The following is a 20,984-nucleotide window of genomic DNA, read 5'->3' as shown; positions in this document are numbered from 1 at the left end:
TAGAGGAAACATACACTTATTTCACCCTGTTGAGGTGGGCAAACAGATTCATGGAAGCCAATCTAAAGGCAGTGAGAGATTTAAGATTAGTATATGACTCTGCAGTAAAGTGTATAATAAAACTGTTAGTTGGTCAACGTCGGTGAGAAAATGCTGTATTATATCAGTCAAGCTTACTTTGGAGTGGTTTTATTGGCATGTTTTTGCAATAGTGGCATAAAACTGAATATACAAAGACCACTCTCAATGTGTATTTCTGTCAAAACCAAACCTCATATCCCCGAAATGGCAACTTAAAAAAAGGTCATAACTTTTCAAAGTCAAGGAAGTTAGTCAACTACCTTTGGGCCATTTCTGTTGGTCTATTCATCATTAAAATCTGAAACAATGTAAAAAGCAGCTAATATTTTCAAATTATATATAAAAAAAAAACAAACAAAAAAAAAACAGAAATGTAAATGAAAGGTTTTGTCCCAAGAGCTTGCAGAGGTATTATTCAGTACCTATTAAGATGATATTCTTAGCAAAAAGGACTCTATATTGTACTAATAAAGGGTTCTTTGACTCATAACAATAGTGGAACCATATTTTTCTAAAAGATTTTTTAAAGGAAGATGTTTTTCATGATCTCAATCAGGCAAAGAACCATTTAAGCATTCAAATGTGTCTCTGAGTTGTCATAGATCTGTATGTCTGACTCTGTCCTTTGCTAAAGAACCCTTGAGGAACCCCCTTTTGTACAGGTGTAAGTCTGTGAAATTACAAACTGAAGTGTGCATCTTTTTTAAACATAATATTGTATTTGAAATATGATAGACTAGTTTATAACATTTGCAAGATTCACAAACCATGCATATTAAGACAATAGTACTGCAACAGTAAGCAGTTGGTAATTGACAATGTATAAATGCATCAAGACGATTTATTAACACGTGCAAGTGTAACTGGCTAATAAAGTAATTCTGATTCAATCTTAACAAGCTTTCCAGTCCCTGTTGCTGAGAAGTAAACCCGTACCATGATACTGCCACCACCATATTTCACTGTTTGGATGACCTTGGCTGAAAAATGCTTTGTACTGCATCTGCAACCAGATATAATGCTTAGTCTTCAAATCAGAAACTTCTATTTTCGTCTCACCTGACCACCACGATTTTAGTACATTCTTACGGAATCATTCAGGTGCTTTGCTGTAAAGTCCAGGTGGCCTTTGAGATGGTAATGTTTAAGTAATGGCTTCCTTCTCACCACTTTGCCGTAGAGGCCAGCTTTGTGCAGTGTTCTGGAAAATGTTGACTGATGCACATTTTTTCCTGTCTCCATCATTGACATCTGTAAGTCTTTTAGAGTTATTGTTGGCCTCAAAGTGGCATCCCTTACCAGTTTCCTTCTGACCTGGCAGCTCAGTTTAAAGGAACAGCCTGCTATAGGCATCGTTTAGTATATTTATTCATTTACTGGAGTAGATAGTTCACTCAATTTAGAAACTTTAACATTTTTTAAAGTGCTCTTGTGTAAATGCTTCTTGGTTGACTTTATTCTCTCCCTCACTGTGGAACATCATACAAACTGTTAATATTTAACACATGCTAAAGCATTATATTGACTGTCTGGGCACACAGGCAGAGGCCAATCAACAAATTGAGTGGCATATGAATGTAATATTGTACACCTGAATTAAGGTTTACCAGACTGAAATGGTCTTATGCAATTCTTGTGCAATAATCATACAGTATTTCAGGTGTCTTTTTTACTGGATTTATTTTATTTTTCTGGATGTATTGTTGTTTACTCTCTGAAACTTTCAGTTTGAGTTCAGGTTTGAAAAAAAATATTATATTGGAAAAAAAAAACATTCTGTCTGTTTTTCAAAAAGAGTTGATCCCCTTAATGAAGTGATATGATGAGCCCTGTGACTTACAGCACGGTTCTCATGTCATTTACAGAAGGTTATTCATAGTGACTTCCGTCCTCTTTAACATGCTGCTCATGAGTCAGAGGACGACTGTGATATGTACACTTAGCATGCTTTCAGTGACGGTTAAGATTAGATATGAAACTTCCGTGTACACATGCAGTATGCCTGTTAGTGACCATCTGAGGTCCAGTTAGGATCCTGTTCTTTCTCAGCTCAGGCTGGCAACCTGATCATCATTCATTTCTCTGCAAAAATTCTATCTTACAAGTGAAATCATCTTAAATATAGTCAATATATCTCAAGTTTCCTCATTTTGAGATTGCTACACAAATTCAATTTTTAAATTACTTAAAATTGAAAATATTAGACATAACTAGATTTAAGACGGTCTCACTTTCCGTGATATAATTTCTTCATATGTGAATGCTATTCTCACCAACATCTATCATAAAAAAATAAAGAAAATTAATAAAAGGGCATTTTATGCATTTTGAAACAAAACCCTTCATATATTTAGAGATTGCATTTATATAGTAGGGTCCAAATATCTGAGCCCATATTGAAAATGTGGAACTTTTTTATTTAAACAACACAGTTTAAGAATTTTGAAATGTTTAAAACAAAGAAATGTTATGACAAGTAAAATATTCTGCACTGTTTGTGGATCACTATTCAAATTTAAGCAAATTTGTTACACTGACCTTGTCAATGTCTTTGTACAAAAAGGTCATGTTTTTTTGTGTTCAGGTGACTCTCAGGTAGATTTGATCTACTTATCAGATGCTTTTGCATAAACTTGTTGATTTCATGCCAGCCTGAGTGCACACTGTCATTAAAGCAAAAGGGGGGCTCAATAAATAATAAGAAATTCTGAAATTCATGAAGAAAATTTTCAAAGATTCTACTTTCACTGAAATTATGCTGATAATGTCATTATAATGAAAAAACAATTCTATGCAAAACTAGTAGTTTCAGCCTTTTGGACCACACTGTGTATTCAGTGTTGATATTTCTGTGCTATGTTCCTGTCTAGAGAGCTATAATTGCCTATTCAGATGTACATACACTGAAAAAACAGTGATGCATTAAATGTACTTGACTCAAATATATGCATCATGAAATCTATCACATCAACACAGTTATTGCCAAAAGTAAGTCAACTGAAAGATCAAACTGTTGATATTGATATTTATGCATGTAGAAATGATGTACATATTTGAATCAAGTAAATTGAGTACATACTTTTTTTCAGTGTATGTTGTGTATGGAGAATTATTGCTGAACATTCAGGTGTTACGTAATTATTTGGTGCCTGGCACTATCGAGTTATCTGTGCCTGGGTGTCTCTGCCAGGCCACTGAGCAGTATCAGTTAATGGAATGGATGAGGTGGCATTAGTGTCTCTGTAACAAGTACCCACAGACGCTCCCACTGACAGACAGCAGAGCACCTATTTACAGAGCGGTAGAATGTGGGATTCTAGAGATATTTTTAGAACTCACTTTTCTTCCACCCTGCTTTCTCTCCTTGTCTATTGTACACCACAACGTTTGGCCTGCCCTCCGCCTCCACTCAGACTCGAGGATGTAAACTAAAGGATAAATGCACTTAAAAGTCTTAGAGAATCCAAGCACATCCAGAGGGCATTTGATTTAAAAAACCTTTGTTTGAGGATGCTGACATAGTGCTGTGTTTTTGAAATCTTAGAATCGCTCAGAATCACAGTCTGACGTAAGAGCTTCAGGGAGACTGAGCAAGACCAAAGACCAAAATGTAATACAGGTCCACTGTACAGTTTGCCATTCCATGTCTTCTAATATTACTGATTTATCTAATGAAAAAAAAGTCAATCCAGAAACTACAGGCAGTCAGACATTGAATTCAAGATGACACCACAGCTCACATTTACACTGTAAAGATGATATTAAATCAATAGGTTTTTGTAAATCTGAAAACTTTATTAGAATATTTAAGATTATTTCACTTATTGTCAGGCTTGAGAAATTACTTGTTTTCAGTATTTGTTTCATGTGACATTCTCTTATTCCATTGATGAATAATTTTGTTAGTTTTTAAGCATTATTTCTTGAAACAAGCTAAATTATTTGCCAATGTAATAAGATCATTTTATTAGATAGAGTAAAAGACTTAGAAATAAGTTAAATAGTCCTATAATAATTCCAATAAAATCTCAAAATGAGAACTTTAGACATTTACATATTTTTTGCAGTGCATGAATGCAAAGTGTAATAGTGTAATCCATTTTAACAGTAGCCATAAAATGCAATGTCTATCTGTTTTGGAGGTCCCACAGTAGAACTATGCATGGAAATGTGTACAATGTTACTGCAGACTAGCTGTGCTAATTAGGCAAGACTCAAGAAAACATGTACCTCCAAAACAACAACTTTACAGGAGAAGGCAAAAATGTTTCTAACTTTTAATGTAAGTTATTGGAAAGAGGTTTTATTCCAAGTTTCTATTCTATTGGTTCATTCAACATGAAATTTTGCCTCAATGTATAGGAAAGCTGCTGTGTTCAAATGATATGAAAAAGTAAAGATGAACAGCGATGATCTGTAACATGATTAAACTGTGAGTCGCTCAGGATGTACACAACGATACAGATCAGATGGGAATATGTCTGTAACTGGCGCCTAAAGACTGAACGTGTGAGATGCTGTTGTTGCTGAATTAGTGAGACAACGATTGAGAGAGATTATATATCAACAGGTTCTCTGTGGCTATTGGGTCTCTGATATGGACAGAATCTGGCTCGGCAGCCAGTGATTCTCTTGTTTCATTGGCACAGCCTGACTGCCAAAATCAATATGTTCCATTCAGAAGCCAGTGAGCTGAGAGAGAGAGGAGAGAGAAAGAGAGAAGGAGTGGGTGACTCTCTCAGCACTCAATGATAATCCAATTTCTGTCTGTTTTATTTTTTTTTAGAATGATGTTTACTTGGCAATATTTGGTAATTCACCCCAACCCTCAAACATTAATAGAAAGATGAAGCTTTAAAGATGAAGAGATCTGAATGTTACCCTGTAAACATGAATGTTACCCTGTAGCATGACATTGAAGAAGCAGTCAACAAGAGACTCACCATCTTTTTGTCTGTCCAACCAACTTGCACTTTTACCCTGGGATTTAATGGTAATTAAATGAGAAGTCTTTAAGTGTGAGCACTAGCTGGAGTCAGAGTCTTGATAAAGTTGACATTAGCTGCATAAGAACAAAAGAGCCAATACATTACTGGGTAAAACGAAGACACCCTACATGCATGCATGGCTGCTTCTGTGCAAACTCTTTGCATCATGAACAACAAACAGGAACCTTTAAATATGTTTTTTACAAGAGAAAAAACTTGTGAGAGTCTATTTTGTACATGACTGAGAAATAAAGAAGTTGATGGCTATTTGTGCTGAAAACGTCACTTCCTATTTGCTTAGCATTAAAATAGCTTTTAAGGGCTGCATGTGTTAATGACACAAAGCTTAAACAGCACTGCTAAAATAATCTCGATTATGTGCCAGGTTTTAAGTGTAAAATGGGCTTATGTTTGTGTATCTACCTTTTTTGTGGCTTTATTGGGCCTGCATACACGCACGATGTAGGAAAACGTTAAAATGAGGACTCTGTGGGTACTTTATTTATTTATTTCCAGTGTTGCCGCTTTTAATTCATTTAATTAATTTGGGATTTTTACTCAATTTCCTCCCCAATTTGGTTATTGCCAATTCCACCTGATAGCTACCTAGCTAGGAGGATGAAGGGCTGGCACATGCTTCCTCTGAGACATATGATAAGCAAATCAGACTGCCTCTAATGCAATGTCATTGATCACTAACTGCCAGTTCTTTTACTTAAGCTAACAGATGCTCACACTGGCTAGCATTATGCTGTGTAATAGGGAGAAGTGTTCTAGTCACCCAGAGAGAGGAAGGCCAGTTATGGACCCTAAGGGACCCTAGGCCACGGATCAAACTCCTAATCCTCCAATGATAGGGCCAGTCATTTAGCTGCAATCATACAGACGTCAATAGAAACACCCCCTGAAGAAAGACAAGCATGTGTAGATGTCTGTATGTGTATGCATGTATGTATGTATGTATATTATATATATCGCTGTTGTCAGCACAAAACCTTGTTTCTCCAAAATGAGAACTTTACAGGAGAAAAAACCTACTTTACTTTTAATGTAAGTCAATGGAAGCAGACTTTTTTCCGACTCATTTTCAATCATTTTTTTTTAAGCCATTTATCATGAAATTTACATACAATGTAAAGGGCAACAGGTATTTTCAAATGAAGTCAAAAACTGCAAAAGAAAAACAACTATATATATATATATATACATATATATGTGTGTGTGTGTGTGTGTGTGTGTGTATGTGTGCGCGCGCGTGTGTGTGTGTGTGTGTGTGTTGTACTGAAAACATAATTTACAGTAATGACTCCAGTCGTACCAAACTCACCCTCTCGCTCCTGCCCTGCTGTGAGTTGTTTTCCTTTCTCTGCTTTAAGAAGTCTGTTGCTAAGTGGTTGCCATGGCAGCAAGCCTTGTTTTTCCATTGGGCAATGGCAATTGAACATCTTCATTAATTGATGCATTGATTGGCTGCTTCGTTTGGGTGTAGCCCAATAGAATTAAACAGGGAGCAGGTGCACACAACTTAGGTCCAATCAGTTTCTTGTTATTGGTGGATTTCAAGAGGCTTTTAAACAAGCAGGCACGATACATCACCATACTGGTCTATTAGCATTTCAATAAAGCTTCATTTCCATTTAATTCACCGCATCCTCAACATTGCCTGATGTTGTAGCTAGTCTGCTCACATTATGATTTTTCTCTTCTCTGAAAATTGTTTTTATTTCTGTATATTAGAAAGTATTAGAGGTGCATTAGAGACACATGAATTTGATCGGTATATAAAAAAAAATAAATCACAACCTGCTTCCATATACCTTTTTAGAATGAATGCAACCGTAATCTCTAGTAATCATCCCTGCTGCTTTATGGGTCCTTATCATTCATCCTGAGTCATGGAAAAGTGCACCATAAAACAAAGTGACCTCAGCATGTGCTTGGTTTTGTGAAAGAGTAAATTATGTGATTTACTGGCAGTGTGCATTATACCTGTGCACTTTTCATGCTATCTGGGAAAATGGAAAACACATTTTAAACAACTCAAACCAAGAATAAAAAGCTTTGACTCTTAGCAAATTGCTTTATCTGTGTAGATGTGCAACCTTGCTTAGCCTTATTTAAAGCCTTTTGGCAGCAGCACCAGTTCCCTTTACCTCAGTACGACTAACTACGGAAAGTGTTTTAACAGCACTCTGTATTGATCTCGTACTTTATGTGTCGAATTGCTCTGATTCGTCATTATTTCCCAATTAAATTTCCTCTTGATTCTTGTGTCAGTTGGCAAAGTAAATTTAATTAGTTCAGATGCGTGTGTCAGTGAGTTTGTGTGTGTTATTGGGTACATGTTTGTTTAAGTACCAATAATACCAAAAGCAGCAAAATGACTGAGTTTCATGTTTTAAACTTAAGGGGCAAAAACATTTCTTTTTGGTTACTGAGGTTGAGGTTTGGATTAGGATTTTAATAAATACAGAATTTATTATTAGTACATTATACGTAATTACATATATATGACACATATGGGATGTATTATATACCTGTATTTTGTATATGCAAGTACCTATTATATATAGGTACTTACATATACATAATACATATACACATGGGTACTTGTAATACATATGAGCTATAATATTATGACATAAGTACTTACATATATACCATATATAATGCATATAGGACACGTTATTAGTACATATAAGGACTTATAAAATAAATAAATAAAATAAAATAATTTGAAAACTTCAGCAGCTTTACCTAGAAAACAAAAAAGAATCTATCTTCAAAGTCAAACTCTAACTTAGCTCTATAAGGTTCTATCTGTGAGCCAATCAGCACTTTGAATACACACAAGAGGACCAATCAGGCTCTGTGGGTAAAGTTTATAAAACTTTATGAAACATGAAAACATATTGCTGAAAAGGTCTTAAATTTTATAATTATTAATCCTTGAAAGTAATTAAATAGTAAATATTTGAATTGATGGGGTCTTAATAACAATATTAACACTTCTCTTGCTCTTCTTTCTCCCAAATTAAGACATTTTGGTGCTTTAAAGTCACATATCTGATATGAAACAAAACCTCATATTGCCTTTAGACTGACTTGCTACACTTACTTGCTGGGACAGTTAATTACAGTAGCTGATTGTAACTTAAACTAATTGTTTCTACCTCAAACTGACGTCTGCACTGGAAAAAACACTTAGCACTGACCTTTACATTTCAATTACATTTAAAATGATAAATAAATGTCATAAAAAATAAATAAAAAGTCCAAATAAATGTCATAAAATGTGATAGAAAGCATAAATTTGATCTAACTTTCTGATGATGTAGATACTCTGTTACAACACTAATTTTGTGTTAAAATAAATAATGGGTAAACTATTTCTGTTCCTTGAAAATCATTGCTTCTTTTCCTGTTTTGCCAGATTAGAAACCTATAATTCCAGGAAGAAAGTGAGTTTTTAGGAATAGAAGGTTCAATCTGCATTTGACATGTTCCAAAAACACTCAATTACAAATTTAATAGGATTTTGATATTGTACATTTAGAATACATTTATGATGTCTGTCATTGTCATGTATGAAAGATACATGCTCCACATGTCAGTTTTGCTATTTGGAATAAAAATCTTTGAAGCTTAGTTTCTCAAAACTGCTCAGAACACAGACAGAACCTTATAATTCCAAGGGGACAATATGATGAAAGGACCAATAGAAATGATCTGGAATTAATTGTAATTAACTTACATTGTAAGTTAAGTTACCATTTTAAAGATACAAGTCCAATAGTGACTAAATATCTAGATATATAGATTTTAATGGGTGTAGTTTTGGAATAAGATGTCCAACTAGCTCATAAGTACAGCTGTCAGGTGCCCACCCATATAATTGTTACATATAGACATATAGGACATATTATTATTGCACACTATTACACTGTGTGTTGTGTGTGTGTGTGTGTGTGTGTGTGTGTGTGTGTTTAATAATGTTACTGAGAATACATGTGATGGTCACTGGCTGGACACCACATTTCTCTCTATAAATAGCTGCACACGTCAGTGTGTAAGCCCACAGGAAGACCCCTGTAACCCCATCACTAAACACACAGAAACCCAGTCACCTAAAACACACTGGTTCTTCAGTCTTCTGTTCTGTGCTGTATCATCATTTTCTCTACAATCCCTTACTGCAATAATAATCATAAGACTGCCTCAGCATTGCTGTTATCAGTTTAAAGTGACATACAGAGCTGTGACACAGCTGCCTCAGTAATCCAGTAACTGCGCTCTTCTGAAGCTCAGGACAGATAAAGAACATATAGACCACTGACTCTGGCTTTTATAATGGAATTTCATCAGGACGAGACTGACAGGTCTGAGTTATTTTGAGGAAACAGGTAGAGTATATGAACAAATCCTCCAATGTACACTTTTATGTTAGCAGTGGGCACAAAATTTATATAGTCATACTTCAAGACTTTATGATACGCAATATTAAACATTACTAATAATTTATATATAATTATAAATTATAAATGAATAATTATAATTACTATAATTACTATAAGAACTAAATTATATATAATTTCTTAGAAAGCTCAATATTATAATCTTAGTTTGCTAACATGTTGGAACAGATATAACACACCAACAAAACAGCAGTGCTGCATTTGTTCAATGCAGCTGTTGTTAGGTTGGACAAGCTTTACAGAACATTAAGAAAAATCCCATTTAGCCTTTTCATGAAGCATGCAGTTGGGTGCTATTGTAGAAATGCTGACTGGTGTTGGGGTAGATACTTAAAAAAAGACATTTATTTAAAATAATTAATGACTTTTCTCAAACTGTAATGAGAAGATTTATAAAAAAATTAAAACACTAAACTCTTAAAACAGATGTGTTAAAAAACAGTTTGTGTTGCCTTGCTAAACGGTAGTGACCGATGCTGGTCTGGATGATTGCTGATGTTAGTAATTGGTGCAGTTAGCCAGCTAGCCATTTAGCTAAGTCACCAACCATAAACAGTCAAGACACTTGAGTGAACATGATTATATTAAATAGTTACATGCTCATGAGTGCTGCACACCGATCTGTGACAAATAATGTAGATAACTGGCACGGTTGGTGGCAGTGAGGTGACTTGTGTGTAGCTGCAGTTAGCTAAGGAGCTAACATTCTGTCTCTGACTAGATACATCGGTGTGTTCAGTTGGAGACGACACATTTTGAGTAACTTTTAATACAAAATGTGTTAAAATATTTTTATACTCAGCTTTGGATAACACATTTTGTGTTACTTTTAACACAGAATGTGTTAAATCAGAAAGCAACATAACACAAAAAGTGTTAAGTGGGTAACGCAAGTTAGTGTGTTGTTATTTAACACCACTTTTTAGAGTGATTACCTCTAAGTTACTCTCTAAAACAGAGCTGTTGTGACTGGAGACTAATGGAGAAAACTCAATAGTCCTTTCAATACTTTATTTAAAAAAATAATGAAGAGAGAAATTATGAGTAAACATCAATTAAAAAGTTTTTCACTATTTCTGCTTTAACTCCAAACAAAACACAAACTGATTAATTATAATTATGAATTTGGCTAATGCTGTTTGAAAACCTAGAAAGTCCAAAAAACAGAAGTCAGTTATGAACAGAAGTCAGCTATGTCAAATGTTTAGGTGAACTCATCTTGGGTTCTTGGATACAATGATCTTTATGAGGCTGATGTTAGCATAATTAGATGCTTCCTCAAACTGCATATCAAGTTTGTGACACTCAAGCTGCTTTGGTCGCATTCACAGTCAAAGCTGCACTGTCAGCTGACACAAGAAGCGTGTGCAAATTATGTATAAAATTGGATAATATTGTCCTCTAAAACCATATGAGTGATGCAAGCAGTTAAAGCCTGTAACTTATTTGAACTGTAAAGAAAAAGGTCACACTAGGCATTTGCAGTTCAGGTTGCCTTACTAAAAAGCCATGATCAAGGCTGGTCTGGATGATTGCAGACATTACTAACCATAAACAGCCAAGACACACAAGTGAATGTGATTATATCAAGTAATTATATGCTCACGAGTGCTGCACACTGATCTGTGCCAAATAATGTAGATAACTGGCATGGTGGGTGGCAGTGAGGTGACTTGTGTAGCTGCGGTTAGCTAAGGAACTAACATTGCAGTTAGCAAGCTGGCTAACTTGTCTAAAACACACAGTAAAACCACAAAAGTAAAGATAGTACCTGACTGACTGTGTATCATGCAGTTTTTCTTGCATTTGTTTGCCAGTGGGGAAGTAATGTACATGGGTCATTCTCCATTTGGACTGGGAAACCATGTCACAAAGGTTGCAGGGCTTAAAAAGATGCTTAAAATATTAGGCACAGCTCCAAAAGTCAGTATGTACATTCACCTAAGATCAAATGATACTTTCCCCTTATGATTTCTCTGATTTTTCTTTTTCTATCCTGTTTCATAGTCGCTGTACATGTGTAAAACAACTCATCACAAAACCAATTTTCAATATTTGAGAAACCGTTTTTAATATAAAACAATATTTTTAAGAGGTTTGTTTTTAGGAATTTGTATAAAACAGGTTAATGTTTACTTTTTATATCACTAACGTTATACTACATTATAAAATATGTATTTTTAAAAAAAAAATCATTTGTCACGAAGGAGTCACTGAGTCTCTTTTAGTCACTGGTGTTATCAGGACTCTTATGTTACATTTTAACTTAGTATTTTCAGCTCTATTAAACTGCTTTCTTGGGTCAAGACTCATCAGAGAAGAAGCATCTCAAGGCATGAGAAGGCGAGTTCACACTTGCTCACTATATTTTATTAATTTATTAATAATTTTGTTTATCAGGCAGCACAAAACTTCTATGTGTCACTGGTGTTATGTGCTTTAATTGCTGGGTCATTAAAAATTTGTCAAAATAATGCAGTGTATCATTTTTATTACTGATTTTAAATAGTTACACAAAGTAATCTGACAACCAATGAGTCAGCCAATTTACAAAATCCTCTGTCTTAACCAGAATGTCACTGGAGTTGCAGTCACTGGTGTTACACCATATTCATAAAACACCAGTGACTGTAAAATATGTTTGGAATTAAGCTCTCCTTTTAGCATATACGATAATATGAGGTGTTAAGGGACATATTAAGATTTTTCAGTTTTGGGATGAAAGATTTATCCACCTGAATTCTCACTCCAAATAGAGAATGACCCACAAAGGTTTGTGCTAAGACTCCGGTTAAACTAGTGTTTCTTCCATTTTGGAGTTTCGGTGCTGCTTAACAAAGCCCCTCCCCTTCAGTAGTCAACACAGTCAAAGTAGTAACTCTATTGTTGAATTTGATGCAAAACCCAAAGTTGAATATGATGCAAAATTTTGCTCACAAAATGTATTCATTCTGGAAGTCTGCATCGAAAAAACACTCAACGTGGCAAATTCCATTGAAAATAGTCATTTCATTGTGCTGTGTTACTCTGGATATAGTATAGTCAGGTATACTGACCAATACCTGAGTGATGTTTTTGAGAAAGTGTATTGTGACATGATTTATTATGATAAAGATATTGTCATATCCCTCAGCCCTAGTCTGAGGACTGAACTGTTTCTGTTTGTCACTCTTGCCTGTGGAGTATTAAGTCCATTAGCGGAGTGATTGGAGCGCCGTAATTGTTGGTCCGGGAAAAGATCAAGTTCATTATTGAGTTTCATAACAAACACTTATCAGGTCTGGGATAAGATTCATAATTAGAGTTTAATTAGCAAGTGTCTGTGTTTCCACCAACCCGATGACTTTTTTCTTGCCCATTTCTCTCTCTTTTCACTCTCTCGCTTTCAAACTGTGTGATATGGTTGTTGCATGAAGGGTGTTCATGATGTGTGTGTCTCTCTCTCTCTCTCTCTCTCTCTCTCTCTCTCTCTCTCTCTCTAGAATGTAATCAATACAGTAGACATGGAGACATGTAGCCGGAACATTAGGCAATCATAACTGCCAGGCAGATGTGGTTAGTATTGAATCAAGTCTAATTAAAGAAATAGATATATGACAGCACGCTGAATGTGAGCTGATGAGGGAAGAGCAGAAGGCTGTGCTGTGAGATGAGATATATTATCCACTTCCACATCTCATCATTATGCACTTTGATGAATTACGCCATTACATACTAAATTATCGAAATGCTGACGTGTTAAAGTCTGTTTGTCATATAGGTTTGATATCGTAAAGAATTTGTCATAGTATTTGTCAGAGGAGTTGGATAATTTGGTCAGGTTGCCTGCAGTGGGAGTGTGTTCAGGACACAGTCTGTGTCTGGTGTTGCTTTTATTGCTTCCTGTTGCTTCAGTGCCCTTCTGTGTCTGTGCCCCTCACTCTCTCTCTCTCTCTCTCTCTCTCTCTCTCTCTCTCTCTTCAATTCAGTTCAGAATTCAGAAAGCAGTGCTGGAAAGGTTTGGGAGTGTTAGGAATATAACAGGAATTTGAAGAGTCATTTTGGAGTCAGTAAAACTGTAAAAATAACCATTAATGTTGTACAAACAAATATTGTAATATTGTACAAACTGCCTTTCTTCCCTCTCTTCCTGTCCTAATGCCTCTCTCTCTCTTTCTCTCTCCCTCTCTCTCTCTCTCTCTCTCTCTCTCTCCTTTGCCTGTCCCCTGCCTCTCTCTTCTCTTTCTTTTTCTCTCTTCCCTCTATTCAGTTATGCCGCTGCCTCTCTCTCTCTCTCTCTCTGTTTCTCTCTCTCTCCTTTGCTTGTCTCCTGTCTCTCTATCTCTTTCTTCCCCCTTCTATCTAACTGTCCCACTCTCTCTTTCACTCTTCCCTCTCTTCTTCTCTCCCCTGCCTCTCTCTCCCTCTTCTTCTCTCTCTCCCTTTCTCTCTCCCCTCTTCCTCTGTCCCCACTGCCCCCCTCTCTTCTCTCTCTTTGTCTTTTTCTCTCTCTCTCCTTTGCCTGTCTCCTGCATCTCTCTCTTTCTTTCTCCCCCTCTATCTATCTGTCCCACTCTATCTCTCTTTCACTTTTCCCTCTCTTCTTCTGTTCCTTGCCTCTTTCACTTGTCTCTCTCCCCTGCCTCTCTCTCTCCCTCTTCCTCTCTCTCTCCCTTTCTCCACCCTTCCACTGTCCCCCTGCCCCTCTCTTCTCTCTCTTTTTCTTTTTCTCTCTTTCCTCTCTTCCCCTATGCCCCTGCCTCTCTCTGTCTCTCGCTCCCTCTTCCTTTCTCCCTCTCGCTTTCTCTCTCTCTATCTGTCTCTTTCACTCTCCCTCTCCCCTCTTCCTCTGTCCCCCAGCCTCTCTCACTTCTTTTTCTTTTTCTCTCTTCCCTCTCTTCAACTATGCCCCTGCCTCCCCTCTCTCTCTCTTTCTCTCTCTCTCTCCCTTTCCCCTCTTTCTCTGTCCCCTGCCTTTCTCTGTTCTCTCTCTTTTTCTTTTTCGCTCTTCCCTCTCTCCCTCTATGCCCCTACCTCTTTCACTTCTCTCTCTGTCTCTCTGTCTCTCTCTCTTTCTCTCTCTCTCTGTTTTTCCTTTGTCATGCTGCGTCTCCATGTTCCTGCCCTCTCTTAGTGATACAGTGACGCAGACTCTGCCTCATTACCACGGAGACAGACACAAGGACGGCCGCACTGCACCACACACGCACTCACACTGTCACTGTGATGAGTGTGTCTCCTCAGTGTGTGCTGTTGTGCAGTGTGTGTCTGTAAGGTGTGATTTGTTGGTTTATAATGAGAGGTACAAGCCTTACGACTTTTCTTGATATTCCAAAATGTTCCTAACAAGCTCTCTTAGCCCTGTCTCCTCTATCTCACTGTACTTCGGGGGCTCAGTTCCAGTCCTCGAGGACCACTGCACTGCACAGTTTGGCATTTCCCCTCCTCTAACACACCTGATCCAACTGTAAGGGCTGGTAATGAGCTGGTGGTTTAGAGCAGAGAAACACTAAACCCGTGGAACTTGGTGCAATTTATTTTAGTTTATCTGGTTTTATTTTAGTTTCTTGGTTGCTCAAGATAAAAGAGTTAAAAATGATTATTTGGAGCGATGCCAGAAAAGAATGACATTTTGTTCTTTAAAGCTGTACAATGTAAGTTTTGGGGATTTTGGAGACCTCTCTGGTGCAAATGTGTAATTGCACACAATGTGTGGTGGAACATTTTGTAACATCAGGTGTGGTTCGGACAGGTGTGGTTGATGTTTGTTTCATCTAAAAAAGGACCACTCAGTATAAAGCGTCACCACTGTTTCTGTTTTGTTTTCCTTAGAACCTAGAACCCTAGAACCTCCAGGCCAAGAAACACTTACGAATCTTTGTGTACAAGGTAATGGCAGAAGGGTACAAGCCATTTTCCTTTGACTATATTGGCCACATTCCTCATTTCTTAAGAAAAAAACCTCAGTTTTGAGCTAACTTACACATTTTATCACATTACAACAGAACAAATCAACAAAATGTGTCTTGTGGTAGTGAACCATTTGTTTGGCTGCCTAAGATATTTTCACAAGACTGTATGTTGTCTGTGTTGTCAGAGCTCTATTGATGCACTTAATCATAGTGTAAATCTTTTTGACCTGAAGGAAAATCTTGTCTCTTCAAATAAACAATAACAGACAAGCCTTAGCCAAAGCAAAATCACTTTAAAGATGTGACTGTAACAGCAACAAAATACATTATGACCTATGTACAATAAAGAATTTGTAAAGAATAAAGAATGATAATACCACTTTACCATAAGACTTTACTGGTTATTAATTGGGTCATGAACACCTTCATTAATGAGCAGTTGTAACACTAAATAAAAAGAGAAACAGTGACCTGTTGCTTGCTGAAGAGTGAGCCCATATTCATCTATACTATTAAATCTCACATCTTGCTAGTTACTTAACTTAAATACCAGATATGTATGTTCATCTGACATAACAATTCACTAATGTCCTGTTTATTCATATGTTATAACTCATTATTAATGTTTCCGGTGTTTATAACAATTAATGACATTAATGAACTACTTTTACATAATTAGTTCTTTAGCACTGTCATTCCTTGACATCAGACTATGGTTGCCAATTAACATAGCGACTGAAGTTTATTCTCTGTCTAAGTGCACTTTTCTTGATGGTGTTTTGACTGTTTTTGACAACCAATTCGACAAATAATTAATCCAGAATTCAATTGATATTCAGTAATTTTTTATATTTTACAATGGCTTCAACCATGGTTGGGCAAATCAGTGTTCAGAACTGGAGCTATCCAGTTTATAATACAGAATCTGGGACTGATAGAACTAAAATGTAGCTTCCAAAAAAAAGGAGTGGTTTTGCTATTTAACTGCTTGCAAATAGCAGTAAACAGCATGCAAACAGCTTTGAAAATTGGGTAAAAAATAAATTGCAGGTGGCATTTTTTTAGTTCTCCAGCAGCTGTGTTGTGTTGGGAAGCTAACTGCTATGAAGAAAGTGCCTGGAAGGTTTTCTGGCATTGGTGTGATTTGTGGGGAGGAGATCTTTGGCATGACTGGCAGTTTCCAGCAGCAGCCACAAGAGCAGTGTTCTGGACCCCGTCCTCAGAGCCAGCTGCTTACTGAGACGGAAGGGCTTGCTGGATGGCAGGACGGCAGCTGTATGCATAATGCTTTCTTGTTAGAAAGCAAAGTGTAGCAGGCCAAATATTCTTATATAACACTCTTATATTTTGTTTTCTGACCTTTTAACCCTTACAAAGTGTGAGTTATTACTTTTGTCTAACTGTACTCTTCATTTATTTATATAGTTAGTTGTGCATCTAATTCACATTTCACTTTAGAAGTGTTGAATCTGCACTACTGATATTTTTAAGCTTGTTTTGATATCATGACAAAAACACCTGCACTTTTGCCAGAATTCCTCTGCTTGTTTGACCTACAAACAATTAATATTAAACTACACCATACCTTTGTTGTCTCTAGCTTCTAAGAGTAATAGGGCAATTCCACCAAATTCTCGGAATGTCTGCATATAAATGTTGAAGATGTAAACAAAGGGATTAGTTTGACGTGAAATCCTCTTTTCTATGGAAACCTGCCAAGTCAGAATTATTCACAGTGGTATGGTTTTGAATACTGGTCATAGTAAAATGACTGGATTTGTTGACATTGTGACTCCTATAATGCACCATTTCACATTTAACCACTCTAAATGACTTTGTTTACATCTTGATTGAATTATGTAGAAATTTTGAAAAATCATCCCTTTAACCCCTTAAAATCTCAGGCTTATTACATACTAAAGTTTATTGTTCAGTAACTACAGGGACTTCAATGCAAGCTGGCTGAGCTATTCTTATAGAGGTGTGTAATTAACACTTTAGGCCTACCAATGGCCATTTAAAGGGTTAAATGCAAATATTTCACCCTATGTAACAGAGCCTTTTTCAGGAAGCTGGACGTGTTTCAGGAAAAATCGCAGTGAAGTGAAGAGAGGGAAAAACACACTGTTTTTCTGCCAAACGAAAGGCAGAGCCATTTTGCCTCAATGTGAATTAGCCTCCAATCAATCTCATCACGTCCAGGTGACCTGCAAATGACCGCTGCTTTCCACTCGCTCCCTCCAGCCTAAATCCTCTAGAGATGCAAACGTCGAATTTGCTGTGTCACTGCATTAGTTTTCTCGCTGAATGCCAGGCCGTGTCTGCGGTTCAGTAATTTGATAAAATGCACTTGTTTCTGTAGTCTGCTGGCTGAAATGCATGGTAACAGCATCTGGAATGTCCTCATAATACTTTATTACTATAGCTACTGGTTAACTCTCCACAGACTTCAAATGACCTTTTCTGTGTTCTGCAACTCCATGAAAGGCATGATGCATGAAATGTGTTACATTATCGCAGTTATTGTCAAAAGTAAGTAAACTGAAAGAGAGAGCTGCATTGATATATTGTATTCATGTGGAAATGATGCACATTTTTGAATCAAGTAAAGTTAATGCATCACTTTTTTCCAGCATTATTATAATGAAATACAAACTAGTGCTCATAAATGAAGAATGGCATGTCTATAAGAATCTATGGTCATATTCATAACACATTCTAATGCATTCATAAAGCAATAAGGCATTATAAACATTGCCATAAACATGTCTAAAAATACATTATATTTTATAGCCATGTTTATTGGGAGATACCAGGTTTTGTTCTGACAGCAGCAATATATATATGTGTGTGTATATATATATATATATATATATATATATATATACACCAATCAGGCATAACATTATGACCACCTCCTTGTTTCTACGCTCATTTTCCATTTTATCAACTCCACTTACTGTATAGGTGCACTTTGTAGTTCTACAGTTACAGACTGTAGTCCATCTGTTTCTCTGCATACTTTATTAGCCCCCTTTCAACCTGTTCTTCAGTGGTCAGGACCCCCATGGACCCTCACAGAGCAGGTACTATTTGGGTGGTGGATCATTCTCAGCGCTGCAGTAACACTGATGTCGTGGTGGTTTGTTAGTGTGTATTGTGCTGGTCTGAGTGGATCAGACACAGCAGTGCTGCTGGAGTTTTTAAACACTGTGTCCACTCACTGTCCACTCTATTAGACGCATCTGCGTTGTTGGTCCACCTTGTAGATGTAAAGTCAGAGACGATAGCTCATCTGCTGCTGCACAGTTTGTGTTGGTCATCCTCTAGTCCTTCATCAGTGGTCACAGGACGCTGCCCACAGGACGCTGTTGGCTGGATATTTTTGGTTGGTGGACTATTCTCAGTCCAGCGGTGACACTGAGGTGTTTAAAAACTCCAGCACTGCTGTGTCTGATCCACTCGTACCAGCACAACACACACTAACACACCACCACCACATCAGTGTTACGGCAGTGCTGAGAATGATCCACCACCCAATTATCTTACCAATTCATAATGCAAAATAAACATGGCTAAATATTACAATGTGTTTTTTACACACTTTGAGCCACATGTAAAATGGCTTACAGATGAGTTATGGCATGTTATTAATGTGGTCATAGATGCTTCTCAACATGGTATTCAGAGAAAGTGCGCAACACAAATCACATGAACTCGTACATAGGAGATTTTAGCTCTGTGAAACTTTACCGTTATTCTTTTCCCATTTCGTTCGCACGTTATGGCTCTCTGGAGTGTAATAGAAAGGAACAACTTAATGACATACAGCAGGCCTCGGCCTCCGCATGCCGGTTTCCTTTTCCACTTAATGGGAATATTAGTCTGCCTAATTTTAAACCTGCTCAGGGCCAGTGTCTCTCATGTTTGTCTCTGGCCAAAAGAAGTGCTTTTAGTGTGTGATCATGTTCCTCGAAGGAACAATAAATACCTCCTCTCATCTCATCTCTGCTCTCTCTCCTTTCTTTTACCTCCTTTAGCTACCATAGTGTCTTTGCTTGTTCTGAACTGGGACTGTGCATGTAATGCAGTGATTTTAGGATGATCAACTCAGGCTCTGGAGGAACCTCTGTGCAGCTTCAGCAGATTCTGAGAAGGACAAAGCACGTCCTCTTTTGCTCATGAGGTCATACAGTCAAGTTTTAACACCCCAGCTGAATGATATGTTTTGTCGATTTTCTGTTTTCCTGATTTCCTGATTTTCTGTAGTTAGAGTTGAACACATTGAAAAAAATAAAACATACAATGTCAAACATGCTTTAACTTTTGTACAAGCCACATTTACACATTTTATGTTTTATTTTTTTCCCCAATATGTTCGATTTAGCAAATGAACAGTAATTGTTCGTTAAAATGTGCAGATGTATGTTCACTGTAGAGAACTTGTACTTTTTTTTGCTTAGAAAACCAACAAAATCATACAATTTGACCACAGACACTCAAACTTTTGCACACGACTGTACATATAGTTTATATGGGATGTCACAGTATCACTCTTTCTTTTGATACTGATATTCCCACCCTTAGTACTGGCTTATACCATTTTGATATTTGTTCTTTAAGAAATACTAGCATTTTAAATGTGTTATTTTTAACTAAAGCTTTTCACTTAAGACGAACATCTAGAAATAGGCTATCGAGCTCAAACTACACACTCTACAATCGAGTATTTTCTGCTGGAATTGGACTGAAACAAATAGACACTACTATCTGTTCGCATATGTGTTGAACGTAACCTTGCTGTTGGAACAAAATCCTTTATGTCCTCTTTTTTAATTTTTTTGACATTATTTGAAAATGCAGGCTGCCCTTTATATCGTGTGAACATTTCATGATGAAGGGCTCAGTGGAAGCTGTCCAAAATTACATGGAATATCTTATATTAAATGTTCAAAACAGCCAACTACATACTGCTTGTGAAATGTTTGTGCCCAAAAGTAGCAAGTAGTATGCAGTCTGTGACCAACATGAATTTTGATAGTGCGCCAAAGATACCCAGATGATGTACCACCCTGGCCAGATATTCCATTATGAGGGCAAATCTGATATACTGGAAAATGTGGTTAGCCCCAAATGTTTCAGCCTAAAGGCCCTGTTTTACATGAAAAATTGCATTCATTTCAGTGGAATTTGCCTCAGTGACTGATTTTGTGTCCCGAACTTCCAAGGCAAATGGAATTTCACTGCAAAATTTGTGTCAAGTTCAACTTTGACCAGTGAACCAGTAGCTCTACTGCTTTGGCTTCCTTGACCCCTGAAGGCAGAGGCTTTGTATAGCAGCACTGAACCTCTAAAATGGAGGAAATGCTAATTTTAGCTGTGATGAGCACAAACCTTTAAACATGTCTTAACCACTAGCTGTAATAAACACATGAAACAGACTGTATGATATGTTGTCAGAGAGGAGACTGCATTATTATCTTTCTATTTGTGGTTTTACTGTTTGTTTTGGGGTGGGTCTTGAGATCAGTCTGATTGGCTGAGGCCCT

At 36.9% G+C, this 20,984-nt stretch overlaps 1 protein-coding gene across 7 annotated transcripts in view; it reads left to right on the top strand.

The window, feature by feature from the left end:
- Positions 1 to 20,984, top strand: part of rap1gap2a (RAP1 GTPase activating protein 2a) — a 116,043-nt gene that overhangs the window by 50,591 nt on the left and 44,468 nt on the right. The gene's annotated exons all lie outside the window — the stretch shown is intronic.

Source organism: Colossoma macropomum, unplaced genomic scaffold, assembly GCF_904425465.1.
Source record: "Colossoma macropomum unplaced genomic scaffold, Colossoma_macropomum, whole genome shotgun sequence".
NCBI classification, from domain to species: domain Eukaryota; kingdom Metazoa; phylum Chordata; class Actinopteri; order Characiformes; family Serrasalmidae; genus Colossoma; species Colossoma macropomum.
Note: the sequence above shows the minus strand (reverse complement) of the source record. Positions and strands in the feature narration are given on the sequence as shown.